At 37.0% G+C, this 24,975-nt stretch overlaps 1 protein-coding gene, 1 long non-coding RNA gene and 1 pseudogene across 2 annotated transcripts in view; 1 reads left to right on the top strand and 2 right to left on the bottom strand.

The window, feature by feature from the left end:
- Positions 1 to 19,836, top strand: part of LOC131273244 (uncharacterized) — a 50,707-nt gene extending 30,871 nt beyond the window's left edge. The window contains exons 2-3 of the long non-coding RNA XR_009180396.1: positions 12,556 to 12,709; positions 17,662 to 19,836. This is a non-coding gene — a long non-coding RNA (uncharacterized lncRNA). The remainder of the gene's footprint in view (positions 1 to 12,555; positions 12,710 to 17,661) is intronic.
- Positions 1 to 24,975, bottom strand: part of MARCHF1 (membrane associated ring-CH-type finger 1) — an 876,835-nt gene that overhangs the window by 124,447 nt on the left and 727,413 nt on the right. The window lies entirely within an intron of this gene.
- On the bottom strand, positions 2,543 to 8,763 carry LOC139439222 (WD repeat-containing protein 75 pseudogene; annotated as a pseudogene).

The raw sequence follows: 24,975 nt of genomic DNA, 5'->3' as shown, positions 1-24,975 counted from the left end.
TTATTTTCACAGATAAAAGGAATGGCAAAAGACAGAGTTGAAGGCTTTTAAGGTTGGCGTTTTGATGATGGAGTTTGATGCTGAAGTCTTAAGCTGGAGCCCCAGGGAGAGAGACAGAGTCATTCGCCTGATAGTCTACAGCTGACCTTGGGGAGAGAGACAAAGCCTAGAGAGCCTCATAGTCTACAACTGACCTTGTGGAGAAAACTGGGGACCTGAGCCCAGAGGAACCAAGGAACACTGAGCCCTTGCAGACATTGGCAGCCATCTTGATCCAACACATGAAAATAGACTTTGGTGAAGGAAGTAACTTATGCTTTATGGCCTGGTGTCTGTAAGCTCCTACCCCAAATAAATACCCTTTATAAAAACCAACCAATGTCTAGTATTTTGCATCAGCACCCCTTTGGCTGACTAATACAATATAATGAAAAATAAATGTAAGAAGAAAATGGGACAAAGAGAAGACATGAGCAGGAGAGAAGAGATACATACTTTTGGGTACCCCAAATTTGATTCTAAATTTTCTAGTTCTTCACACAAAGAATTATATGATTCATACTGCCCATAAGATAAAAACAAACTAAATGATTAGGAGAAGCACAACTGCAGATACCGAGACCAAAGAGAAATTTCACCCTGGGTCATCATTTAAGAGAAGTGGTGATAAAAAATATGCTCAACAGTTCTTTATAATGAGTACAGCACCGAGTTTCAAACACACGTCCATTATTATTTCCCAAGGGTAGAAAGTCAAATTCAGAGTAACAGAGGAAAGATATACTGAAATATAAGCATTCTCAGCCCCCTCCTTTTTAAAAGCTTCCCTGCTTGTTTACCATGCTTTCGTCATGCCATATGGATTGGTAGATAGTGATACTTAAGGGAGAAAGAGACGTGGGATAGATTTCCCTACAAATGAAAACTGGAAAGAAATAAGATCTAATGAAGAGGAGGAGTTGGGACAGAGTGATAGGGAGCTGAGAGCCATTTTAAGAATTCTGTGGTAAAGATGAGCAGTTGTTACAATGAGAGAAGACTTAGGGGATGGAGATAAGGAAAGGATAGTTTTAGGAATTTTTATTGTGTGTCCTGTGACCTGATTCAAACTTTGCTCCTACCCCTCATTCTTCAAGAAAGAATGAGATTGTTTATCAGTGCTTTCAGAGTTGGAATTTCATTTCCTTTGAGTGAAAATAAATTTTCATCATTTTGTTATCAGAGAGGACTTGAACTGGGACCAATAAGGACTGGATGTATTTAGGTTATGTCAATGAAAAGCAGCTCTACAGGAATGCAAAATATGGGACCTAAAATACAAAGCACTTTGCTATTGGACTTAATCTAGGCGTCAACAATAGAGGGACAGTGAAAGAAAATTTTATAAAGATGGTACTTCTCAATAGGGTGGTTGGTAAAGAGTTGAAATAGTTTATAATAATTGTTTCCCAACAATGCAAGGTGTTGGTGGTGGAGTAATGTATGTTAGGTCTGTATGATGATGTGCATGTTTGTTTTGTAAGTTCACAACTTTTTCTATACACTTGTCTTTTTTTTAATACAATTATTGTTTATGTGTCTTCATGTATGAATGATAAACTTAATAGAAAATGTTAAAAAAGAAAAGAGTTGAAATGAGTTCAGAACTAAATTCTCAGGCATATGTTTCCACTGACGCTATTCCATATTGTTGGTTAAGTGTGGAGTCAGGTGAAGTCAGGCAAGGATGGGCTTCTTAGGAATACTGAGGATCCCTTCAAGGATTTGTGTCTGAAGTTAAAGCCAGTAAGCAATGACAGGGAAGTTGGTCAAAGACGTACACATAGGCAGGACCATGAGCTGCCAGAAGAAATGTTTAAGGTACACTCAAGGACACGATAAAAGGACAGTTAGTATCTCAAATTTCAAAACTATGGTCCATCACTATAGATCATTTTAGCCTGATAAAATTTTAAAGTATGTCCAATCATATTTCTACATGTTCACAGAAAATAATTCAGCAAACTACTATAGATTTTTTTTTTTTCAGAGGGGACTTGGATTCTTGTTTAGTAACAACGGACTTTGGTTAAAAACAATGAACTCAGCATCCACAGTCAGTATCCACAGCTCTTCTTATGCCAGGCTGGTATGGAACATTATATTTACACATATAGTAGACAAGTCCTTACTTGAAATGCTTGGGGCCAGATGATTTGTATTTAAAATTTTTCAGATTTTAGGCAGCCCATATATTATATAAACCCTTAAGTGGGGTCAGAGGAGATACCATAAAATCAAATATATTTCTCTAAGAGAAATAAATAAACTAAGGGGGAAAATTAGGGTTAAAAACAGCCTCAAATGTAAAGTACTAAAAACAGTTCAGATCATGTTTTGCCACCAAATAAATTTTGGTGTCAAACTTAAAAACACCATCAACAAAGGTTTTTGATTTTCACAACTTTTCATAGCTCAGAATCACAGATAAATTACATTATATAAAAAGTAAAGCCTGTTAATCTTTAGCAGACATAACATTAAAAAAGATGTTTCTGGAGTATCAACATACAGTAAAAAACAAAGTGCTACCCCACCCCTCCTCTAGTGCTGAAAGAGCAGTTACCCAGCTATAGTCCACTTTCCCTATTTTCTCAGTTCTTTTTCTTCAGATTTTAACCATTGATGTATAATATCTTCTCCTAAATCTGTGTTATTTGTATCCTGGACTCTTTCAGTAAAATAACTTTCTTTATCTGAATCATCACTTTCTTTTTCTTCTTCCATATCGACATCATCAGAAATTTCTTCAGCACTTTGATCTCCTTAGACAGCAGTAATGAATTTACAAACATGGAACACAGAAAAGAAGCAGATGGCAGAAAAGAAGCAGGATGGAGTGTGAAGAAGCTCATTAATTGCAGGTATGTTTTCTGTTAAGGGTAGTTGTACCAGTTCATTCCCTAAATCTTCACTAAATTTTTCATGCTGCTGTTGCCTGTGTTTTCCCAGTATGAAGTAAAATGGGGTTATTGGTAGACTTTCTTCTGCTAGTAGCTGTTTGCTTGTTGGTGTGAGTTTCTCATCTGGAGACTTTGTACTTGATGTCAATAAACTCTGTGATTTTGTTAGGAAGTAAGATTGAGATCTGCTCAGCCACTGGTAAGCTTCTGAGGTGAATGATTCAGGGACATCTCATGCAACAAACACTCCCCGGTGGACTTCCTCTCTGGAGATATTTCTTTGAATATACAATGACCTTGCCTCACTAGGTTTAAATACAAACAAATATGAACCCATTGTAGACTGAGAGATTGCAGCAATAGTCTCTGAATTAGGATCAGGCTCTATAACGCTAACATTTAATTTTGCACTCCATTCCAAGGCACATCTGAGCAGATTCCAACAGCAAAGGATGCCATTTTCAGTAGCATCAAGAAGATGCTTTGAACACAGCTATCTCCCAAAGCAAAGGTGCCTTATTTTCCCGGCTCATTGGCAAAATGTACATTTAAGCTCCCATGTCACTGAATCCCATCCTGTAACAATTTCCTCAACATTAACTGCAAGGAAAGAGACATCTTCAGAGAAACAACAGTTAGTTGCTTGGTATTTGTGGTAACTACCTCACAAGTCCAGCCAACAGCTTTTTTGTATATATCAGAGTCATCTGTTAATATCCACCCTTTGAAGTGACCATCTTTACTAGCTGTAACCAAGGTGGGGGTGTCAGATTTTTCTGCATTGCAGAAACAGAGAGCTGTGATGTGGACTTCATGTGGCATGTTAACCTTTGTGTTAAGAATAAACCTTTGTGTTTTCTTATTATATGCCCACAGTTTCATCTGCAATTCAAGTGCAGTCTCTTTTTCTTGCCGTTGTTCCACTGTTGCAAGCCAGTTACCTTGGTACCCAAATGTAGCCTTTATTAGTTCAGTTTGGGTCAGACCGTAATCATTGATATATTCTTGCTGTATAATATATTGTATAACGGCTTATCACTCTGCAGAGAATAAAACTGTAGGTGGCCAGGTTTTCCATTCAAAACCAAAGCTTTAGTTCTTGAATCAATCATCAAACCAGTAAAGATACTGCTGTTTTTCACTAGGCCTTGAATTACTGCAGATGCCTCAAGATTCCTGTGAATGACTATTATCTTGTTATCAGAGTGAGAAGTACAGAACAAATCTCCTGCAGGTGAGACTGAAATATGTTCAATAGCAGCTCCTAAACGTGGGAGAAACTCTTTATTCTTCTCTGTTGTGTCACGCCACTCGACAAGCACAGACGCACCACCCCTGCTCTGCAGACTGGTGCCTGTCGCTGAAAAAGCCAAATCCTTGACCATATCCTGGTGCCAATGTAAACATGTGTGTGTGTATTTCTTATCATCATCAAAATTTCTCCAAAGATGAATTTTGCCATCCTAGTGACCAGGTGCTATGCAGTCTTCCTGTGGGGGGCATGATGCACATGTAAAATTGTTCTTAGAACGTTTCTTATTCCTTGATGATGACAAAGTTAACCTTGATGTTGTTTTCTTTTTGAAAAAATAAACAGACAAATAAAAGTCCCATATTGCTGCAACATATTGTCCCTTATTCCCAAAGGCAATGCACTTGGGTGACTTATTTATGTAATCCAAAACAAGGGATACCTCTTTAGCTTCTACTTCCTGGCTTGATAATTTGGGTAGTTTCACTGAAACCAGCTGAAATATATTTGGTTTTTCTTTATTTATTATAACAAAGACAGAATCCTCCACACTGATAAGAGTAAAGTGGGCATGAAGTTTATGTCCAACTATGAAAGTCTTTATCAAACTACCATCTATATAGTCCCACAGTTTAGTTGTGCCATCAAAGGAACAAGAATATAGCCGTAAATGGTTGTTGGGGTTGAGCTGGATTTCATTCACCAGATTTCTGTGTCCATGCAATACACGTACACTTTCTTCTGTAACTGTACTATAAACTTTAACAAAATCCCCAGAGACACAGAAGACATACTTAGAATCTGCAGGAAACATGGCTCTTCTGAAGTTCAACTCATTGCAGCCACAACAAACCACGTGGAGATGCTCCTCCCTATAGAATATTTAACCAGCCCGAGTTGTCACCTTCCTTATATCCACCAACTTAGACTGCCAACTTCATGCCAAAGTAACTGTATAAATTAGATTCTTATTAAGGATTATTGACATTTCAGAATAAGCCATAGCAAAAAAAAATGTTTGATTTAAAATAATTGATTTGTAGATCTTTGGGGTAATAATTTAATAATAGGGTCAGTTGGCTATTATGGCATACTTTGTTTATTAAAATCACATTATCAATATTACAAGTTTTTTCATTACTAGAATAATAATAAATCTATTTCAGACCATAGTTACATTCATCCCTTAGGTTTGTTTGTTTCCCTATTTGTTCCCTACTGGTACTAGAGGATTTGGGGATGATGATTGCCCACTCAGTAATGGAAAAATTTTAATATTGATATAAAAACAGTGGCTACAAGAGGCTCTGAGGGGAGGGAGAGGGAAGCATAGGTGTAACATGGGGCATTTTGAGACAATTGGAATCGTTCTGCATGGTATTTCAATGACATATACCAGCCATTATACATTTTGTCAAAACCTATAAAATCGTGTGGTGCAAAGTATAAACTACAATGTAAACTATAGACCACAGTCAGTCACAATACTTCTGTAAGTGTTCATCAATTGTAACAAATGCACCACACTAATGAAAGATGTTAATGGGGAAAGTGTGTGTGTGGGGGTAGGGTATATAGGAAACCCCTATATTTTTATGTAATCTAAAGCTCATTTAAAAATGAAGAAAAAATTATTTAAAATAAATCACATTATCCATATATTTTTATTTATTAATAAAATGTCAGATGGGTATAAGTGGGCAATAAGACAGAATGTAGAAGAGACTGCACAAAATTCATCTCAGTTTCCACACTTCCTTCATTTATAATTTGTGTTTTTATACTTTTAATCCAAAATTTCATTATCATGTAAGTACAATCTCTCTGTTGTCCCTAAAGTAATTTTTAACACCTGGCAAGTATAATGCAATTATTTAATGTATTAATATGTTATTCTGGCATTTCCTACATGCTAATTTCTATTCTGAACACCTAAGCTGTTACCTCATCAAATCAGTAACTTTAAGAAAATTAAATGATAATTTAACTTTGATAGAGATACTATAGGCAAACCAGATAATAACACTGTTTTGGGAGAAGAAAGAGAAGAACTAAGGTTATTACAAGTTCTGTTATTTAGTTGGTATAACTAATAATAGGGTAAGGAAATGATGATTGGTTTAAAGAAAAAAGGAAAGCATCTAAAGGAAATTAACTGTATAATATTAATAAATAAGGGGTTGCTTGATGGTCCTGGGATGTATTACTTCTGAAGATTAATGGTCTACTCTATGCAATTGCTATACAATTAGACTAGGAATAGGAAGTTACAAGGAACATATTAATTCTTTAACTACTCAGGAGTTAATGAATATCTTCAGTTTCCTTAAATGCAAAACAGATATTTACTTGCTAGAAACAGGATGTTCTATTCTTGGGTCCCAAGAGGAGTGGAACTCTTGTTGAGAAACATAAATCAGATGATCAGATGGATATTTTTAGGAACTGCAAAGAACTCCTGAAGGCAGCTTTGTAGTCTAGGTCTTTTTTGTCTTTTTGATTCCCACTTGTTCTCTTTTTTAATTAAAAAAAATTTTTTACAGATACTTAGATTACATAAATGATACATAAAAAAAATGTAGGGGATTCCCATATGTCCCACTGCCTACCCCTCCCACACTTTCCCACATTAATAATATCCTTCATTAGTGTGATATATTTGTTGCAATTGATAAACACATATTGAAGCATTGCCACTGAGTATGGATTATAGTTTCTATGATAGTTTAAACTCTCTCCCGTACAATTTTGTAAGTTATGACAAGATATATAATGGCTTGTGTCTGTCATTGCAAAGTCATTCAGGACAATTCCAATGTCCTGAAAATACCCCCACATTATACTATTTTTCCCCTCTCCCTCCCCTCAGACCCTTCAGTGATCACCGCCTCCACATTAATGATAAAAGTTCTCCCGTTGCTAGAATAACTATAAGTCTATAGTAGAATAACAGTCTACTCTAGTCCATCATTCATTCCTCAATCCTGAGGATTCTGGGATGGTGATGCCCACTCTGCCTCTAATTGAGAAGGGGATTAGGGCCCATGGGGCAGACAGATGGGACTATCTTGCTTGCAGTTGCAGAATTTCTCTGTCCCTTGGGATGGACATTGTCCTTCATCATTTCCTTGTTAGTTGTCTTGGGTGAGTCCAATGAACTGAAGAGTAGGTGTTGCAACTCTGCTGAGATTCAGGACTCAACTGGCACATGGATGGATCAAAGATTTAAGCCTCTTGGACATAAACCTACCAACTCTAGTGATTATAGGTTTGAATATAAGGGGCAGAAGAGCCATGTGTAGGGAAACCATAACGGAGTCCATCTCTGTCACACTGAGGAGTAAAAATTCCAAAGTAGGGCCCCTGACAGGGCGCCAAACTCCTGAGCTGTCAGCCTTACCTATAGTGTCTGGATGTCTCCAGAGCCCTCAGGAGTCCCACTATTTGAGGCAATATTTACTGTGGTAGGCAATGAGATCCTGACGAGATGTGCATAAGTGTAACTTCTGGAATGACCTTTCGAGTCACCTTGAAAGACATAATGCCAAGTTTAGTTTTTTAAAAATTATTATTTTTTATTATTTCAAATTTTTAAAAATCTTTTTGTAGTATATTTGTTGTTTTAAAAACTATCATTATTATTTCTTTTTCTTATTGATTTTATATGGTTATTTTGTGGGCTTCATTTGTGAAGAAGTTTTGGATCACAGAAAGGTTACAACTGTGGCAGGGGAGGATGATTGTTGTGGGGTGTCAGTGATTGGGGGATACATGGGAGGAGTTTCGCCTGGGGCATATCTATAAGGCATATAAAAGAGTTCATGTGTTCATGGGGTTTTTTCACTGTGGGTGAACAGCCACAAAATAACCAAAAGAATATTCAGTTCCCATCCTGGGGAGTTTTGCCACATTCTCTAATGGGACAGCAAGAATACCCTGAGTACAGGGGCATTGAAAGAGGATGGACCATTGACATCCCCTTGATATTGATGACTGTACTTATGAACATTTTCTTTTGAAACTGAAACAGCCTAGTTTTATAAATTGCTGATGTTACCTCCTGTGAGCCTCCTGGTGGCTCAAATGTAGCCTGTCTTTAGGCCAAACTCAGCATATATGTGCATTACCTTCCCCAACCATCCCCCACCCCGATATGGGATGCGACTCCCGGGGATGAGCCTCCTTGGAACCAAGGAATTACTACCAAGCACCAACTAGCAATGTAATTGGAAAAAGACCTTCACCAAAAGGGGGAGGAAAGTATAAAGACAAACAAATTTATATGGCAGAGAGTCTTTTCTTTTTGACAATTTCCTCCTCTCCAAATTGGTACTAGATATTAGTGGAAATAGGGACAAAGCTGGCTTATCTCTATGGGATAAATATTATCTAAACTTCCCTAATTCCTTTGGGTTGATGGCACTATATAATAGATGCTCAGAATCCATTAAATTGAAAATTAACATCAAACTTGCATCTTTGGTCTACCAGTGGAGACATTATGTTCCTATCCTTGTGGCAGTCCCTCTACCTTCCATCCCCAACTCCACAATACTGATACTGCCTCATTTTCCAATGGTAGTATATTCCAGGCCAAATTCCTAATCCGTTAGGCCAGATCACAGAGAGTTAGTCATTTGACTTTATATTTTGATCAATTACTCAGCATATTTAATGGAGCTTAGGTATATAGGTGCTCATATGTGAATGTGCAGCAGCATTAATGATTGCACTCAGTTTTGCCTGTCTCTGGTAATTTTGAGTTAACTCTAGGCCTCTATTATCTTTTAGAATAAATATACCCATACATTGATTCCTTTTTTGTTTTACAATAAAGACCAGCTTCTCTTCTTTTAACATGCAATTACTTGAAGTTGTTTTTTTTTCCCTTTAAATTGTCAGAGTTGTAATATACTGCAGAATACCAGGTATATCAGTTAGCCAAAGTGGTGTTGATGCAAATATTGGGAATCAGTTGGTTTTTATAAAGGGTAAATATTTGGGGTAGGAGCTTATGGATACTAGGTCATAAAGCATAAGTTACTTCCCTCACCAAAGTCTATTTTCATGTGTTAGAGCAAGATGGCAGTCAACATCTGTGAGGGTTCAGGCTTCCTGGGTTCTTCCCTTCCAGGGTCTTGCTTCTCTCTGGGTTCAGGGTTCCTCCCTTCCTCAGGCTTCTTTTTCCTGGGCTTAGGGTATCTCTCTTTCTGTGGCTTGCTTCTGTTTCCTCTGAGAGTTTACTTCCCATGGCTTCAGATTAAGTCTTTAGCATCAAACTCCAACATCAAAACCCCTTAACTCTGTCCTTTGCCATGCCTTTTATCTGTGAGATCCCACCCATCAATGGGTGGGGACTCAACGCCCTACTGGCACAAGAGGTTTACATAATTACTTAATCAAGTAAATCTATAAATCTAATATAATCTAATATGCCCAGAGTAAAAGATCAGTTTACACACGTAATCCAATATTTTTTTTTGGAATTCATCAATATTATCAAACTGCTACACCAGGTCACCTGGATTTATTTTCCCATTAAAGTGTATAGTTGTCACTATTTACTTAAAAAATATGTGCTTAAGAGTCATTTTGATTCTGGTTGAACCATCATCATTGGATGGCCTTTTATTCTGGTAGACTTGAGCGCATATTTCTAGATCTCTTTGTAAAAGTTCCTTCCATAGCTACTGTTAAAATTAGAATGGTCTATATGTCCTAAAGCAAATGAATGGGTAATTAATGGATGCTTATGCAACATACTATTTGTTCCTTTGGTTTTTTTCTTCAAAATTCCTGATAAGCTAAATTTATTTTAGAAAGCTAAGGGTATTCTGTTTCTGTGGACCTGTATACATAATCCCCCTAAAATACCTGTATCTATAGAGTGTTACATTAAGAATTATTTGATTACAATGAATGGAATTATTTAGTATCATTATTAGGCAATAAACTGAAAGGAACTGCATTACAAATAAGAAAGACGATCCCTTAAATTTGGACAAAGAACTAATTGGAATAAGTATTATCTCCACATTTCTTTTTTTTTTTTCATGTGGTTTACTGCTTAAAAAATAAGATGATATCAGAGCACAAGAAAGAAGTATTTTGTATGAGTAAATGATCCTCAAATATTGACACTGAAATAATTAACCAAAAGGGAAAACAGCTACAGTTACTCTTCCTGTAAAGCCCTAGGGAGGTTCTGAATAATTAACGATAATTTACATCTCTTTAGGTACTCTTCCTTTTTCAGTATGTGATCATTTTGACTTTTCAATAGAAGTTTTTAGGTTTTTAATTTTTTCTGTTGTTGTGGTTGTTACTTTGAATAACAGGAAACAATGGCCTGAGGGTAAACATATGGAAGAAAATGATATATATTAAGTAAATAGGGTAGTAGAGAGATGGGACTAATAAGGAGGAGAAGTATATGAGAGTGAAAATGACAATGATATTTAGCAATGGTTTTCCTGTACTCTCAAGATTTAAATGTGTTTTTCTTACTAAAACAGTCAATAGCATTCATAAATGATACTACCCATGCTTCAAATTTTTTTTAAATTACAAAATTTATAACATTTAGAAAGGCTAATTTCTGTATGATCCTTCATATCATGTTTTCATAATTATGTTTGAACCATCTTGAGATAAGAAATTTTTTTCCCTGAGATATGTCCTTCAAATGTTCTAAAAAACTTAAGCAAATTTAGGGAGTTGTCTGAAAGCCTAAACCAATAGGAAAGAATATTACCTCATAAAGTTTTGCTATTAACATGAAATAAAACTTGGGATTTCTCTTTTTACTTTAGGGATCCTTATTTCTTTATAAATCATTTAGTTAATGTGTTTTCCAACTGCCTTGAAAGAAAAATTGTTTTGTTTATTTTTGAGTCACCACAGGAAATTGCAAATAAGTAAAGCTTTCCTTTCATATAGATGCTAGATTCTATATATTAGTTTTGAGTTTTCGAAAAACCAGATTATCATTTCTTGACAATGAATGTATTGCCCATAGAGCAGGGTACCATCTATGAATTCAGGGTATCATGTCCAGTTGATTTACAGTATGGACTTTGGTGAGTCAGCAATTTTAAGGCATCTCTACTCTGTCTAAAACATTTGAAGAAGTTTGGTGCATGAAACTACACAGGTTAAGCATTTTGTATCTCTTTTGGTTAATTGTGAAGATTCTATTTGCTGTGCCACTCTATAGTGTATAGCAAGGAACTACAGCCTGTGAGCCAAATCTATCCTGCTGCCTGTTTCTGTAGATAACTTTTTATTGGAAATCAGTTATACTCCTTCATTTCCATACTGTCTGTGGCTGCTTTCCCACTACAAAGAAAGACTTAAATAGTTGGGCATACTGCTTGGCCTACAAAGCTGAAAACATTTACTGTTTGGCCATCTACAGGAAAAGTTTCTTGAGCCCTGGTCAATAGTAAGGGTAAAAATGCATGGGAAAAGGCAAGATGGCCACTCCAATGCCAGATATCTATAAAACCTGGAGAAAAAAGAAAATATGAAATGTTGTAGGGAAAAACAAGTAGAATAAGGAGCTTTAATTCATCATGGAGAAGAAGAAAGGAAGGAAATTTTGCAAAATGACAGCTTATGTTAACAGTACAATTCTAGTGTTAAACAGTGCAAAGAAAACTAGATGAGAGAGAAAAAAAGAACATAGGAATTTAGGTGTTTGGGCAAAGTAAAAGAAAACTTGCAAAAGCACCATTATAATGATTTTAAAAATCTCTTTCCATCCTCCACCCCAGTTATGCCTCTGGGGTACTGTTTGAGCCACCACCTTTACCAACACTTGTGAAAGCACAGGGAATTCATGGCTGCCTATTTTCCCAACGTGCCTATATTTTCAGCTTTTCTCAGATCGAGGTTGTAGAAGGCAAACAGTGCTATTTAAGCTGAATGCATTGCACAAGATCTAAACCTCATGTGATTCATTTTTCTAGAATACGCTGAACTTAGCTTCTTTTCTGGTAAATTATGTACCTGGTTCAGCACATTCTTAAGAATGAGTTTTTCTTTGAGCATAATATGCTCCAATAGACTGGATATTCCATTAAAATGAATGGATTCTCGCCACTGAAATATGCTGCTAGAGCCCTCACATTGACTTATATCATACAAAAACAAAACAAAACACATTTTTCCTGAAGTATTTTTGGAATTTAACTTCTGTCAGCTTAATTTTCTTTAAACCCACAGGAGTGCCTAATGCTACAATGGAAGAGAAATTTATGGGCAGAGAATTATAAATCAAAACAACATGGCACAAAGGAAAAGGCTACTGGGGAAAAATGATGATAATCCATGTTTTTTGTCTCCAAATCTATCCATCAGCGAGACTGATCTGGTGAAGCTTTAAATAGATTTCTTCGGACAAAAAGAGCAGCTGCAACATAGAGTCTAAGGGCCTGGACCTGATTCTCTAGTCCAGCCACGGAAGGGCCTCATTACTTCTTAGCCTGATGCCAGCTCTCAAGTGCACGATGAGGTAAGAACACAGCGTTTCCCTCAAGCACAGGTAAGTGGAAATCCCTTTGTGACAGTGTGGAGGCTCTCCTTACTTAAATCTGATTCTCTCCCTGTGGCCCTGATACAATCACTTAATGGCAATTCTTTTTTTTCTACCTTGAGAAAACAGAGAGGATAGATCCCAGGATAAGGGTGAAATGAGTAACTGCATAAGCACAAGCCACTCCTGGTTATTAGAGACAAATCATATACCCCAAATCACCATTATGTATTATGAGAAGATTTGAACAAGGACTAGCAAGTCAAGAGGCCTTTCATAAAGAAGAGAAATGAACAGACCTTGGCCGCTCTTTAGAGTGAAAGGTCTGATTAGTGACAGGCATGGGTGGTGATTAATGCTAGAATAAAAAGGAGCAAGCATAGGAGTTCTTGCAAAAAGGCACCGTATGTGATTTTATGAACATATTGGGTATCATCTTTTGATACCCAATAAAGTTTGAATTAAAAATAAACCTGTACTGAAATGTCCATTTTAAGATAACTAAACATAGGTAAATATTGACATATTTTAAAGTAGATACTAAGCTAAGAAAAAAAAAGGGGGGGGGGGGACAGGAGAACAAAGGTGTTTTCTAAATTTAGTATTAGAAAGAGAACGACAATTTTCTGTGCAAAGGAAATGATGAAAATATCCAGAAAATATGACACTATATGGCATAGATTTTGAAGTCAGACAAACAGGCCTGTGACTTGCTGCTCTGACACGCATTGGCCATATAGGTCCTAAGCCCCATCAAAGTTGCTGAATTTCACTGAGTTGTAGTTTGTAAAACAAGTGTAAAACTACCTGCATCCTATGTGGCTAGATGGCTTACATTAAATCAGATGTGAAGTGCCTAGCACCCCTGCAGCCTTAGTTCTCATCTTTCTTAAATTTGCTGATGGATATTAAATTCCATGAAAAGATAACATAATGCCAATTAAAATTTTAATTCACATATTCATTTAATATGAAAACAAACATTGAGCAAATAATTTTACAGGGAATCATTCCTTTTCTTCAAAGCTCTTACCACCTCTGAAATTGTTTATTCTTGGTTTGGGCCTCCAGCTTGTCTTTGACCCTATAATGTCCATGAGTTTTTCCTTGTCCCAGGGCCTACAACAGTTTGATATGTTGTAGAAATAGCAATAGAAGCAAATACTGGGCTCATCGTGTTTATAAGCAGTTATGAACTACAATCTCAAGGTGGATCCTTCTATATCCCTGTGTTAAAGAGAAAACTGAAGCAAACAGAAGAGGTGCAACTTTCCTAAGGTCATACAGATAACAAGTATCAGAAGTGGTATTTAAATCAAATTTAGTTCTAGAACCAGTGGTCATGCCATACTGCCTCAATACATATTTATTGAATAAATGGATACATGAAGGAACAGTTTGTATGGGTGGCATTTGAGACCAACTAGGAGTATCTCCTTAGAGTTAATAATTGTTAATTCTGTGTACTTACCAAATTTCTTCATTATACATCCCATATAGTTATCAGTTTTATTCTCAGTACACTCAAACATGATAGGATCTGAGGATTTACTGCTTCTTAAACTGACTTTAACCATTCACTATACTTTCAGCTCCATCTTGGTCCCTGCTTCCAAAGGTCACCTGTTCACCTTTTGTGGATTTCTGGTTGTAAATGGAATGTTTTCTTAGCAATTCCTTGAAATCTTCAGTGTTGACTTTCTTGACTCGCCTTTTTCAGTGCCTACACCTCTAACTGCTTTTCAGATACCACAAGTTTTAGAATTATGTTCGTTCCCTACTTTTTTGTTTTTATTTCTTTATGCCTTTAACAAGCACCTTTAGTTTTATTTTAATGGCATTTCAAAGGAAAATAGAAGCAGGAGGTAGATGGGGTTAGCCTTACCAATTTAAACTGAAAATCTAGGTTTCATCTCTGATTCCTTTCTCTTCCACATTCAAGTAACAATCGAGTTCTACTACTTTTTTTTCTGCTTGATAGCTCTAAAATCCACTAACATTTCTCCATTCCCACTTCTTTCAACTTGGTTCAAGGCATTCTTGACTAAATGACATCATCAGTCTCAGAAGTGGGTTTTCTTTCAATGATTACTCTATTTCTCTAAAGACAAAGTCATGGCTTTTTACTGTGACCAAGATACCAGCGGTATCTTTGCAACTTCTCCCCACCTCCTGTTCACTGCTCTCCTCTTTTATTCTAAGCGTAATTCATTCTGAATTACTTGTAAGCTCATGATTTCTTGCTTCTAGGCTCTTATATTGTTCCTTATATTGCTTCTATGTTATTCCTTTTTAGAATGTTCTATAGTCATCTGCAGATGGATACTTCTTGTCCTCAGGCACTAGGCATCTAGGAAACCTCTTCTGATTTCCTTGGCCTTTTTTAGATGCCTCTCAAATTGCTTCCATCACTCTGCACTTACTCCTAATATAGTTCTTTTTTCTCTTAACTGACATTGTCTGAAATACAATTGTCTCCCCCGAAATGCCATAATTAAAATATTTCTATGAATTTCCATTGTATTTAGAATAAAATTCAAACTCTTTCCTCTGTTTGACAAAGTTGTACATGAGGCATATCTTTGTGACATCATGTCCTACAAGTCCCCCATTTATCACCATAAGCCCGTCAGGCTCACTTCCTTTCTATTCCTTCAACATTTAATTCTTTCCAGGTAGAGTGAGTGTGCATCTCTTTTTTCTTCTTCCTGGGATATCCCTCCTTCAATCCTTGGCAGAATAGGTTCCTTCTACTCAACATTTAGCTTCATTTCATAGCTTTCCTTGATTGCTCTATTGAGAAAGCCTCTTCTCTTGTTACTCTCTGACATATAACCTTGCTTATTTGCTGTGTAGTACTTATCACAGATTTCATTCATGATAGAAGAAACATTGCTTGTAGCTTTCATTTCTTCTAGATATGCCAGAAGGGTCTAGAGATGTACTCTCTAATTAGAGGGCAAGAAACAAGATAACCAAATATGTGTACACACATTTCTGAGCAGTATTTTCATTCCCAAATTTTACTGTGCAAGCTTCTTTGAAATCCAAATTTGTTAATTCAACAAATATTTATTGAGCTCTGATTTTGTTCTGATACTGTTCTAGGCATTGGGATATAACAGCAAGCAAAATATAGTCCCATCTTTTGTAGGATTTATTAGTGGAGAGAGGGAGACTGGAGACAGAAAATTTAAAAAGAAGAACAAGAAAATATATTATATGATTACCAAGTAATAATAAGTATTCTTAAGAAATATTAATAGGGCAATGGGATGGAGAGTACGGGGAGTTGCCATTAGATAGCGTGGTCAGGGAAGGCCTCTCTCTAGAGGTAAATAAAGTGAAGGAGTGAGCCAGGCATTAGAAAAGAGCAGTTTGGCAGAGAGAATAGTAAGTGCTGTTGCAAATGGACATAAACCATTTAAGAACCAGCAAAGGGGTGACTATGAATGAAACAATGTAGATGAAAAGCAGGTGATAAGAGCAAGTCATAAGAAATATGGTCAGAAAAATAGCCTGCAGCCATGTTACATAGCACTTGTAGGTTATGGTAAAAACATTGACATTTCCCCCCAGAATTTGATGGTAATGTGTTGGAAGGTTTTGACCATGGCAGTGGCATAATCAGATTTATAATTGAAAGTCTAACTCTATTTGTAGGGTGAAGAATGGAATTTAGGGAGTGAGAAGTAGAAGTAGGAAGACCAGGTATGAGGTTTTCACGTTTGTAGTAAGAGATGTGAAAACTTTCTTGGGTGGCAGTGAGAGAGAACGTGAAAAGAGGTTGGATTCAGGATATATGTTGTAGGTGCCACTTATTCACATAATTTTCTGATGAATTGATTATTGGAAAATTTGGATATTAGGAGAAAAAAGAGGAGAGATGGTAGATATCAACATTTTTGTCCTGAGGAACTAGACATTGGCTCATATTTAAGAATGAGTCTCTGATTAGAAATTCTGTGTATGCGTTCGGTGCTAATGGACAGGTGGCCTTCACTTTAGGGACTCATGGGTGCTCATGGTGGACTTCTAAAAATTTTTTTTGGAGGGAGAGTTTCTCAACTTTCAGTATCTGCAGCTCTTTTCTCTATGTGGTCAGTTTCCCGGAGGAAAAAAAATCCTCCAACCTCTTGCCTTGGGGTATATAGTTGACAGCAACATTCTGGGCTAAAAGGGGTGGAGGGAAGGAGTCAGGCATCCATTGCCACTCATCATACAGACTTTCATTTCATCTAATTTCAGTCCAGTAACCCCACCTTCATCTGAGTCTGTTCCTAAATCCAGAGTCCTTCTTTATTACTCTCTCAGTGATAAAACCATTTCCATCCTGCCAAGATTGGGGGCAGTCACCCAGACTCATGGGGTTGGAAAAATATTTGCAGGACTTCTGGTTTCTTATACATCTTTTCAATCCAGCTTCCTTTATTCCCCCCAGCCCAATCCAATATTTTGTTGCTATTGTCGCCTATATATATTTTGTTCTTTTGTGTTTACACTTAAAAAATTTCCTTTGCATCTCATTTTAGTGGGACTTTAGGAAGGAACATATGTAAACACAGGTATTGAGTGTTCCAAGTTTAATCAGAAATCCAGATCTCTCTTCAGCTGTGTTTGATCTTCTAACTTACTTCATTGAGTTTAAAAATAAATATATATATATTTACTACTTTTTTCATGTCTAGCACTTTAAATATTTTTCAAACCCACCTACTTTTATCATGGTGTCATATTTTCATAATTTAAATCCATTTTTATGTCCCTAATCATTTTAAGCATACTCATTTAAAAATTTTTTTGGATATGTTCATGTACTTGAAGTCCTTGGGAACTTTATTTTCTGTTTCTTGGTACTATTTTTCCTCATGTGGATTTTTCCATGGGTTTCTGATTAAATTAAATCTCAATGGTAAACTCAACTTTTTCAGGTTGTAATTTGTGGGAACCCTGTGCATTCTTCAGTGGAGGAATGTCCCTTTAAAGGAGATTGCAGAGTTCTGGCAAGGTGGCATTGGCTTAGTTGGTGCTGGAGTTGGTACATCCAAGACACTTTAATCTTTGGACTGTCCATGTGCCAGCTGGGCCCTGAGCCTCAAAGGAGTTGCAACACTCTCCAGTTCATTGGACTCACCCAGGACAACTAACAAGGAGGCGATGATGGACAACCAAGGAAACAAGAGAGCCTACAACTGCAAGCAAGAGAGTCACATCCATTGGTAGTATGGGACTGAAGCCCCCTCTCAATGAGAGGTGGAGTGGGCTTCACCATTCCAGAATCCTGGGGATTGGGGAATGAACTATGGACAAGAGTGGACTTACTGGTAGTCTACTATAGACTTATTGAGATTCTAGCAATGGAAGAACTTTTATCATTGATGTGGAAGCAGTGGACACTGAAAGTTCTGAGGTCAGGGAGAGGGAAAACAGGTGCAATATGGGGCCATTTTGGGGACCTGGGAATTGTCCTGAATGACATTGTAACATCAGAAGCAGGCCATTATATATTTTGCCATAACCTACAGAATTGTATGGGAGAGAGTGTAAACTACAATGTAAACTATAATCCATGCTTAGGGGCAATGCTCCAAAATATGTTCATCAATTGCAGTGAATGTACCTCACTAATGAAGGATATTGTTAATGTGGAAAAGTGTGGGCAGTATGGGGAGTGGGGCATATGGGAACCCCCTATATTTTCTATGTAACATTTATGTAGTCTAAATATCTTAAAACATTTTTTTTTAATTAAAAAAAAAATAGGAGATTGCATTTGTTTTGCAAGAGATTACTGACCTGGAAAAAGATGTTTCTTAGTTTGGGGATTCCCAGCCCATGCACGTGATACAAATTTAAGCCACCAACCTGAATATAGTACAGACCAGCTGTTAAATTGCTCAAAGAAATTGTGTCAGTTGTATACATGGAATTCAGTCTGAAAAAGATGAGCTTCCTTTTCATCTCCCTGTGTGAGTGGTAGGATGCTCTTTCCCTCATGAATATTTTCCCTGAGACTGTAGTCTTTTAAAGAGCCTTGTTTCATGCAGGAGTATTTATTTATCACTTTGCCTTGTCTTCTGTTCCTCAGTGGGCAACAAAACCCATACCACAGAATGATCCCCAAGGCAGCTGCCCTGTCAATTCTTAGGCTAATTTCTTGGTTTTATGGTTCCCTTTCCATTTCTAACTCTTTGACATCTCTCCTTCTTGCTAGGACAGATTTGTCTTTGTAAGGTTTGTTATATGGATCTAGAGTTTCTAAATTTTTATAGTAGGTGTGATTTTAGATCATCTGGTCTGCAACAGTGCCTGTCCCTTATTGTCTTTATTTTCATCGCAGCAATTTTGCTGAAATGGATGTGGCTATTTCCACTTTACAGGCAAGATGCTGAAGCTTGTGGAGGCTAACTGACTAGCCTGAGAGCAGGCAACAAGTGGCAGAAGCAGAAGAAGCAGGAGGATCTCTCTCCAAGCCCAGTGCTCTCCCCAACACACACTGTGTCCCTGGTTAGCTTCTCCTTCCAAAACCTGATACATTCCAATTTATGCTGACATCTATGATCTTATGCTCCAGAATAAGTAGCAAGTACATAGGCATTAATAGAAACTGAAAAGCCTGAGGCTTTAATATTTAGTGACTTACCTTCTTTTCCACCCTGCATCTTTTATCTCTTTTAACCTCTTGCTACTAGATTGCTCATCAAAACTCTGAGCTATTAACCCAGCGAGGTCATGACTTCAATATGCTTGCCAAAATAGGGTAGTAAAAAAAGGAAGAAAAAAAAAAAAGACAAAAACACCAAGCAGCTGGCAAATGCAATCAGCTGTGATACACGAATTTGCATTACCTAGCTGGGTTGGACGATGGAAAATAAATCAACAGGAGAGTCTCACTACCTTGTTTTTCATAGAATATGAAATCCAAAGGCACTTACAGTGCTGTAAAAGTCTAACAAGTATGATTTGTTTAATAAACTAAACAATAAGGGGTATAAAGATATGAATTTGTATAATGTCATCACCATTTGGTTCTTCCTGGGAGCAGAGTAAATGTACCCCACATTTACATTTCACATCATATGCAGAGATTTTAATAAGCATGTATTGCTCAGTAATTTCCAAATATGTACATATGATCAAGTTAATTAAAAGATACTTTGAATACAGTGACCTGCTTGTTTATAATACATCGATTCTCTCACAACGATTTTCAAAGTTATTTAAAAAGCAGTGAATTTCCTTTTTCCCAAAGCAATATTACAGAAGACCTTCTGTCCCCACCTCCTCCCATATATAAAACAGAGTATGGTAAAAATGTTCTCTTTGAAGAAGGGGAGGGGATTTCCCCGCCAATTCAGCTGGTCTGTGCAGCACTTCCAGGGAATTCAGGCCTCCTCAGACATAGTTATGAACAAACCAAATCCTACATAAAGTGATTGGAAGCTAAAAATCATCTTTTAAATCCTTAACATGATGGAATAAAGATATGTTCTAGCTGCAGGGCCAACTTGTCCATCAGGCAAAGTAGACACAGGGCCTAGGGGCTGATATACTTTGCTTATAACTTCCTTAAAAATCAGAAAAAAGAATATAATAAGAATGACTGCATAATAGTGAATCCAGACTAGATTATATTTGTCTTTATACCAACTGAGTCATAAAATGCCATTTTAAATATTTTTATATTTATATTTAATGGAGGAAAGGGATTCACTAGGACCAAAATGCGTAGGGCCCACAAAAGTCATATTGCAACCCTATTTGTCCCATTATTTACTGGAAACAATTTCAGAATATTCAGCATACTTAAAGAAATCTGCCTATTTGTTTTAGGAAACAGAAAAACTGGCCATGTCACAGCATTTAGGAACACAGATTAAAAGAACAGTATGGATACAAATGACAATTTTTAAGAATTGCTTAGCAAGTTCATGGAGGAACTAATTGAAGAGAGAAGCCCAAGGTGCTGCCAAATAGTTTAATACTATTCTGGGTGAGAACTTTATTAGCTGGAACCACTTCCTAAGAGGTCAAGATGCTTGTGTCACAAGATGCCTAAAAGGAACCACCCAGCCCTTCTATTTCAAAGAAATCCTCTCCAAGGGCTTTTGCAGGCAACACAGCTGACTAACGATGGCGCTCTTTTTCCTTCCAGTAACACTCTGCTTTACTTTCATTGCGAAAATTTCGACGTTTGTGATAAAAATAGTGTTCCATTGAAGTTATTGCTTGAGAGCGTATAACATTTAAAGAAAAATTCCTATTAAATAAGCCAGGCTTGCGCTTGCTTATTTTTATGTTGGAGTATGAATTCGGTCCCTTTATCCATTCCTTTCACCCTTCGTCTTGATGTTTTTTTCTCCATGAAAGGAATGATGCAACCCTAAGTAGAAAACTGACCGTTGTCACCCCGCCTGAGTCAGAATAAATGTGTTACAAACTGTCACAGATACTTCTTAATTTTATTATAAATTTGTCTAAAATATATTAAGCCACTTTTTCATAAATAAGGTTTTCAGTTTCATTACTCCATTGAGAATACCAAGACAATCGCAGAGATGAGGGGTCTTTGGTGAACACGGAGGAGGCCACTAGCCTAGTGGTTTTGACATGTGCACCTGCTCCTCTGCCCTCTTAGGGAAGCTTTCCACGTCTATGTGGCCTGCAAACATGACCACTAAAATCTCACATAGTATTTTAAAATGTCGTATTTATTTTACTATATAGGCCTGTACAGCCTTTATCATTCCAAAATTTGTAAACAAATATCAATAAAAGGTCCAAGTCATTAATACCTGTGCTTTCATCTAAAGCAAAGAACTAGTTTAACTAGAGTATCTGATCCATTTTTCAAGAACCATAAAGTGTCTTTTAAGAACCGTAAAATGTATTACTCTATATTGTCCCTTTGGGAAAGTTTTCACCATTAGAGCACCCAGCTTTATGATACTTTTTTCTATTTGAGCTTCATCTTATATATGATTCCAAAACTGATTTTGAAGAAATACTTGAGCATTGAAAACTGTGTGTACTGGTTGTGTTATGCACTTTATTGCTCCTTTTCAATTCTTCTTCTTTTAGGTGCAAAAATAACCCTCAGAATTTGTGTTGATGTCCTTGAAACATTGCAGCAAGAATGATGATCGCAGGCCTTTATTATTCCAGAATTTGTCAAGGTATACATGTTCAGATTTAGATCACTGGCATCTCTACAAATATAAAACCCTCCTTTTAAGTAGGGGCAGCCCTTCTTCCTGAGTTACCGTCTTTCTGTACTCTCAATCATAGGTTCTTCACTGTAGTTTATTTGCAGGAAATGGGGGGGGGGGCGGTCAGAGGGAAGATGCCATGTTGCAAGATAACATTTTCAGAATTTTCTTTTCTGGCCTGTGTCCATAGACTTCAACGTTCTGCTTTACACTTCCTCTTTCTAATCACCATTTTATGTTCCCATTTAAAAATAAAATTTAAAAATAATTTAAAATTCAACTCTTAAATAGGTGGATAGATATGACACGACACTCACAAGACTATACATTTTTGGTGCTTTCGTGCTATACATACATTCCAAAATTTTTGAGAGAAGGGACTGTTTTTATCTTGTATCCTCACACTGCTTTGAACATCATCGTCATTGCTTAATATTTGATGACTGAAATAGTATGGGGGAAGTTTTATAAACAAAACATGTGTTGATGACTGTGTTATTTTTGCAAAACCATTAGTTTGTTTGGTGCAAAATTCTTTTTAAAAAATCCAGTAGTGTGGATACCTGTAGACATGCTGATGAAAAACACTTGGTGAAGTTCCTACATTCCAGGGGGCATCTTGAAGCTGCACTGGAAAGTGAGATTATCACAGATTGCAGGGCTAGTACCAGCAATGACAAAAGTATAGTTTCCAATCATCAACTACATATAACGTTTTTGATACTCTCCAGGAATTAACAATCCAACCCCCCCTCTGCCGCCACACATACACAAACACAAGTTGTTAAACATAGTTCTACTGATTGAGCCAGTGAATCAGTCTTAAAAGCTTTTACCGAGATTGTTACTAAGTGTCAACTAGGGATGCATCTGGAAAAAGACCTTGACCAAAAGGGGGAAATATTAAATACAAATGAGTTGTTATGGCTAAAGATTTCAAAGTGAGTCAGGACCTCATTCCAGAGGTTGCCTTTATCATGTCTCAGCAGGATCTCATTGACTGCCACAGTAAACAGTGCTTCAAACAGCAGGACTCTGGAGGGCTCTAGAGACATCTAGAGAATATAGGAAGGGCAGACAATCTCAGGAATCCAGCGCCCATCAGTGAGACTTACTTTGGAATATATGCTCCCCAATATAACAGAATTAGACACATTTATAATTGCCCTATACATGGTTTTTCTACCTCTTTTATTTGAACTTATAATAGCACTGTACTTGTTAAATATATGACCCAGAGACTTAAACCTTCAGTCTGTTCATATGCTGGTTGAGCCCTGAATCTCAGCAGAATTGCAACACCTACCCTCCAGTTCACTGGACTCACCCAGGACAACTAACAAAAGGATGATGATGGGCAGCCCCCAACCCAAAAAAAGGAGAGTATCTACAATTGCAAGCAAGACGGTTCCATCCATCTGCCCCATGGGATCTCAGCCCCTCCCAATCAGAAACAGAGTGGGCATCACCATCCCCAAATCCTCAAGATAGAGGAATGAACAAACATAAGGGGGGGGGATACAACTATGGACTAAAGTAGACTTACCATTATTCTAGCAATGGAAGAACTTGTATCATTGATATAATGGCAGTGGCCACCAGAGGTTCTGAAGGGAAGGAAGAGGAAAGAATAGGTGTAACATGGGGCCATTTTTGGGACATTGGAATTGTCCTGCATGATATTGCAATGATGGATACAGGCCATTATAGATTTTGTCAAAACCTATAAAATTGTGTGAGGCAAAGTATAAATTATAATATAAACTGTAGTCCAAGGGTAGTAGCAACGCTTCAATATGTGTTCTTCAATTGTAACAAATGTACCACACTAATGAAAGATGTCATTAATGGGGGGAATATGGGAGGGGAAGGGAGTGGGGTACATGAGAATCCACTATTTTTTTTTTTTTGAGGTACTGGACTGGTGACTGAACCCAGGACTTATTATGTGGGAAGTTGGTGCTCAACCACTAAGCCACATCAGCTTCCCTGAGTTAGATTTTTTTTTTAATTTGCTTGCTGTTTTGTTTTTGTTTTTAGGAGCCACCAAACTTGGGACCTCCCATGTGGTAAGCAGGCACTCAAACACCTGAGCCATATTCGCTTCCCCCCCCCTATATTTTTAGGTAACATATATGTAATCTAAAGTGTCTTTAAAAAATAATAATAATAAAAAACTTTTAGGGACATCAAGATACATATATTTATTTTCCTTAGTTTCAAATAACATTGGCATTATGTGAGAAGCCCCAGCAATGAAATATTCCTGAAGCTATCTCTGTCAGTTTTAGAATATTTTAATACATTTTTACTGCAGCATGTTACCTCTGTTACATTTGATGGAGAAGTATAATTTTTGATGGTCCTGTTTTTTCAAAACTTATTTTGGAAAGGTTTATATTACAATGAATGCATATATAACCCTTACCTTAATCCTAGGGATTATTTCCAGTTATAAACAATTTTGGCACTTTAGGGATTGAATTCTGCTATTTCTTTGACATAAATATATGACCAGCTGAATCTGATCTTGTTGTATCAGACTGTCATGTATCAGACTGTCATCTCAGTTATGAATAAACAACCATGATGTGGGGAAAGTTTATTACCATTTTATGAGTATATTTCAAACAGATTCAGGTTTCACAACTTTACTGCCAAGTTGGCAATGAACTACTGAATTACATTCAACAGTATTGCTGAGATCCTAATCTCAGTGAGGCACTGAGCTGAGTGCCAGGAAGAGAAAATGAGTATAGAAAATAGAACAGATATTTAGTACACGTCCTACCCTCAAGAATGATCACAGTCTTGTAGTGAAGAAGATATGCAAGCAATTCTTGAAAATGCCGTTTGGTAACATCAATCAGATCATACATATGACAGAGAATAGCACAGAGGAACAATTAATTCTAAGAAGGAAGGGGAGGAGATGACAGTAGAATGATTAAAGAAAGTGAGCTCATGTAACAACTGAGGTAGCCTTTAAGGACGGCAAGGACTCACGGAAAATACCTAGGCAGGAAGTGGAATGGG

The sequence above is a fragment of the Dasypus novemcinctus genome, chromosome 1 (assembly GCF_030445035.2).
Source record: "Dasypus novemcinctus isolate mDasNov1 chromosome 1, mDasNov1.1.hap2, whole genome shotgun sequence".
NCBI classification, from domain to species: Eukaryota; Metazoa; Chordata; class Mammalia; order Cingulata; family Dasypodidae; genus Dasypus; species Dasypus novemcinctus.
This window is presented reverse-complemented; position numbering and strand designations above follow the sequence as displayed.